At 41.0% G+C, this 4,959-nt stretch overlaps 1 long non-coding RNA gene across 1 annotated transcript; it reads right to left on the bottom strand.

Moving 5' to 3' along the window:
* Positions 1 to 884: 884 nt before the first annotated feature.
* LOC125610402 lies at positions 885 to 4,452 on the bottom strand. The gene is made up of 3 exons (XR_007340425.1): positions 4,376 to 4,452; positions 1,826 to 1,908; positions 885 to 1,713 (listed from the first exon to the last, which is right to left on the bottom strand). It is a non-coding gene; the product is annotated as an uncharacterized LOC125610402 (long non-coding RNA).
* Positions 4,453 to 4,959: the final 507 nt, after the last annotated feature.

The raw sequence follows: 4,959 nt of genomic DNA, 5'->3' as shown, positions 1-4,959 counted from the left end.
AATTTTTTAAATGCTTTTGCAGTACTGGGGAATGAACCCAGAGCCACACACATGCTAGGCAAGCACTATACCAGCAAGCTGCACTCCAGCCCTTTTTATTTAATTTTGAGACAGGGTCTTGCTGTGTTACACAGGCTGATCTCAAATTTGTGATCCTCCTGCCTCAGCCTGCTGAGTAGCTGGGTTTGTAGGTGTGCACCACCACAAAACTGTTGGAAACCAAAGATGAAGAGAAAATATTAAAAACAACCAGAGAAAATGGATACATCACAGCAGAGGAATAATGATAAGAATGATGGCTGATTTCTTGCCTCATTGGAAGCTAGAAGACAATGGAACTAGAACTTTGAAGGCTCAGACATGCCAGGCTGCACTAGCCATCTACTGTACTACTCACGAGATCAGTGAGCTACAGGCATGACGGGGCCGGGCGGGGGGGAAGAATTTTTTAAAAAGAAGGAACATAGATGGCTTTTTTAAAAATATTATTTTTTTAGTTGTAGATGGACACAATACCTTGATTTTATTTTTATGTGGTCCCAGGGATAGAACACAGTGCCTCACACATGCTAGGCAAGTGCTCTACCACTGAGCACAAACCCTGGCCCTGAAAATAGATGGCTTTGAAAATAATTATTCATATACTTATTTACCGCTCCCAGTGTTCCCTTTCTCTCTCCCTCCCTTGATTACCACTAAATTTCCAACTGCTATCACTTCCTTTCAGCCTGCAGAATTTCCTGTGGTGAGGGTCTGCTGGTGCCAAATCCACTCAACTTTGACTTACTCAGAAGTTTCTTTACTTCATCTTCTTATTTATTTATTTATTTATTTTTTAGTTTTCGGCAGACACAACATCTTTGTTTGTATGTGGTGCTGAGGATCGAACCCGGGCCTCACGCATGCCAGGCGAGCGCGCTACCGCTTGAGCCACATCCCCAGCCCGCATCTTCATTTTTTAAAGATGTGTTCACTGGATGCAGAATTCTAGGTGGACTTGTTCTCCTTGACCCCTTCAAGGTTGCAGTTTCGTTGTCTTCTAGCCTCCATTGAGGTGAGAAATCAGCTGTCCTTATCTAATTCCCCTGCTGTAATGGATCCATTTTCCCTGGTTGCTTTGAAAATTTTCTCTTTATCTTTGGTTTTCAACAGTTTGTCAATGAGGTACCCAGGTTTGATTTCCTTTGTATCTATCCTCCATAAAATTTGTTCAGTATATCATAAGATTATTAGATTTCCAACAAAATGGAAAACCATGACATGTAGGGAGCAGAAAGATAAGTCAACAGAAAGAGACCCACAAATGACCCAGACATTGGGAGTTAATGGACAAAGTATTTGAAACAGCAAAGATGTATTTGTTCCAGTGTCTGCAGGAAAAGACATAAATAGTGGCTGAAAGAAATATAAGAAGAAAATATAAAATATAAATATAAAGAACCTAATGGAAAATTCAAAATGAAAATATAACATATGCAATTAAAAATGCTTTGACTGTGATTAACATCAGGTTGGATATAACCTAGGGATACTGGGCATTTAACCCAGGGGGTGCTTTAGCACTGAGCCACATGCAAGCCCCTTTTATTTTTTGAGACAGGATCTCACTAAGTTGCTGAATTGCTGAGACGGACCTTGAACTTGGGATCCTCCTGCCTCAGCCTCCCGAATGGCTGGGATTACAGGTGTGGATGGTGCTCAGATTTGGTGAACCTAAAACAGTTCAATAAACATCATTCCTACAGAAAGAATAACACAGTGAAAATCAGAAAAAGAAAAAGGAAAACTGGTTAATATTGAATTTTAATTTTAAGCAGTAGTTTACCATGAGTTACTCCATTGTGAGTTCAAGTGCTGAGGTGGCATGGCTCTGCGTCTTCTTTGTACAAGTAAACAGCCACCATCTGCCTGGCACAAAGTGATAAATAAATCAACCATGCCAAAAAGAACCCACATCTATAAACTTATCAAATTAATTAGAAGTACATGGAAGCGTGGGCTTATCAAACTCATATCAGAAAAAAACTAGGCCTACAAAGTTTTCAAACACACCAGACCAGTGAAGGATGCAATGTCCTCATTGAGGCCCATAAAAGAGGAGCACCTAAGAATGGACACAGTGACACCTTGACCCTGTCATCTGGTCACTCACCATAAGTCTTACCCAGGAAAATGGGCAAAGTGAGGAACCTCTGAATCTATCATCTGGCTTTAAGAGAGTGCTGTTCCTCCTGCCTGGGATGACCACGTGAGTCCCACTCCAAGCTGGCATACCAAGCTGACACAGTGAAACTGCCATCTATCCAGACCTTGGCCTAGAATGAGTCCCCATGCTTTGACAGCTCTGGGCCTTGACAAGTTCTTTGGCTGGGTCCTAATCTTTCCCGATCATCTACAGTGACTCTTTGCAGCTCTCTGCTCTCTACCTTTGCTCTCAGTTTAGCCGCCTGAACCATATATGTATAAAATTGTGTGGCATGTGATTTGTGACTGAGTATAATAGATATTAGAAATTAAGATTGTAATACAAGAACCTGTGATTATCTGTCTTACGACTTAGCAGATGACCCCCAAGTATTCAATGAACTGCCACTCATGAAAGTAGTGTGGCCTGTGGATTTACTGTTGTTCAATAAATCTTGACATTGTGGAAACACCAAACACGCTTGATCTACGTTAATATCATAGCATGCACACAATACCAAGGTGTCCCCGTGTTGGTTTCTTCTGACTTTCTTTTTCCACATTTTTTACTGGTGCATTGTAGTTGTACATATTAATGGGAGTTGTTACATATTTGTACATGCACACAACAATATAATTTGAACAATATCAATCCTGAGGCTTTTTTCCATGCAAAATAACAACTCTGCTTCAAAGGAAATAACACAGTAGTGTATTCTGAGCTAAATATAAGTTACCATGATCCAGGAGCACAAATTCAAGTTACCCTGAATGACATGTTCCATCATGGAAGAGGTTTCCTGAACTTTTATAGTTACAGAACAAAAAAAATTCATGAATAAATGTGTTTATAAAATACACGGGTGAGGCCATCAAGTAGGCAGGCTACTGCAAGGCAGGTAAATCCCTTCTATAGGATTTAGGGTTTTTTTTTTTTGTTGTTGTTGTTGTTTTGTTTTGTTTTTAGTACCAGGGATTGAACTCAGGGGCACTCGACCACTGAGTCACATCCCCAACCCTATTTTGTATTTTATTTAGAGACAGTGTCTTACTGAGTTTCTTAGCACCTCACAATTGCTGAGGCTGGCTTTGTTGCAATTCTCCTGTCTCAGCCTCCTTAACCACTGGGATTACAGTTGTGTGCCACCACACCCCACTCCCTTCTATAGGATTTGGATGTTGTCATTTTATTTTCAATACTGGGAATTGAATCCAGTGGGGCTGTATCACTGAGCCACAACCCCAGTCCTTGTTATTTTTCATTTTGTGGCAGGGTCTCACCAAGTTGCTGAGACAATTGTTCTGCCTCAAGCTCCCAAGCAGCTGGGATTACAGGTGTGCAATGCCTCAACTCAGAAGGTGGTTTTTTTGTTTTTGTTTTGTTTTGGTATCAGGACTGAACCCAGGGGTACATAACCATTGAGCTACATCCCCAGCCCTTTTTATTTTTAGACAGTCCCATCAAGTTGCTTAGGGCCTTATTAAATTGCTAAAGCCAGCTGATCCTCCTGCCTCAGCTTCCCTGATGGCTGGGATTACAGATGTCTACCACCATGCCCGGCTCAGATGTTATCTTTATTGAATTCTTAGCTTTGGGGTTGCTGAAGGCTAGAGGTGAGTCAAGTTTAATGATATATTGCAAGAGTTTCATCTAGAAGTCATGAGGATGTTAGGTTAGACACAGAGAGTGACAGTAAATGGCTTCTAAAAGGGACTAAATATAAGCCAGAGAGCCAAGATCTACACCATTCCCTTTGTCCAACAATCATGATGCTCTAGTTAGCCAAGGTCAGTCTGTAGGATCTTTAATACAGATTCAGTTTCTTCAACTTCAGTTCACACCTTTCTCCTCGGCACTCAGTTCCCTGTGTCCTCATATGGTCTCTCCCCCATGCCTGTCTGAATCCCAGTCTCTTATTTATTCTGTTCTTGTGGTAGTGGAAATGGAACCCAGAGGGACTCTGCCTGCATCCCCAGTGAGATGCATCCCCAGCCCTTTTTATTTTTTTCATTTTTCATACAGAGTCTCTCTAAATAACCCACAATGGGCTCAAACTTAGAATTTTCTTGGTTTAGCCTCTTTAGTAGCTGGAGATGCCGGATAGATGTGTGTCACCTGACTCTAATCTCTTATTAGGGCCCAGTCATATTGGATTAGGGCCACTTAATGCCCTTGTTTTGACTTAATTACCTCTTTAAATGCCCAATCTCCAAACTCAGTCACCTTCTGAGATATCTACCACAGTCAGGACCGCAGCATCTGAATGAAGAGGGCAAAATCCAGCCAGTAACAGCCTACTACTTATTGTGGGATTGAATCATTAACATAAAGCTGTAAAACATTAACATAAAGTATTACATAATATGCCCCCCCTAAAATGTTAATTGCTGTTATTATGAGAGCCTACAGAAAGGAAAGATAGTGTTCTCTTAATCCAGAGAGAAGATAGAAGGCAAGAGGGAATTCCAAGTATGTATGGCTCCCTGTTCCCCATCTGACGGGGACTTCTCTCGATCTTCCAGCCCTTTAAAAAACAAAAACAAAAACAAAAAAAACTATGCAAACAAAATGTCTGAATATAAGATCAATGGAGGCCTTCCAATGGAATAACAAGCAAAAACAGATGGCTAGATTTTTCTCTCCTGTCTGTTGCTATTATCCTCCTGGCTTGCTGTAAACTTTGAGGACTGTGTTTCTCATAAGAGAAGAACACCGTGTCACAAAATAAAAAATTAAAAAGTCTGAGGATGTTGGTGTGAGGATGGCCTTGGGCC

Source organism: Marmota marmota, unplaced genomic scaffold (assembly GCF_001458135.2).
Source record: "Marmota marmota marmota unplaced genomic scaffold, marMar, whole genome shotgun sequence".
In the NCBI taxonomy this organism is placed as follows: domain Eukaryota; kingdom Metazoa; phylum Chordata; class Mammalia; order Rodentia; family Sciuridae; genus Marmota; species Marmota marmota.
This window is presented reverse-complemented; position numbering and strand designations above follow the sequence as displayed.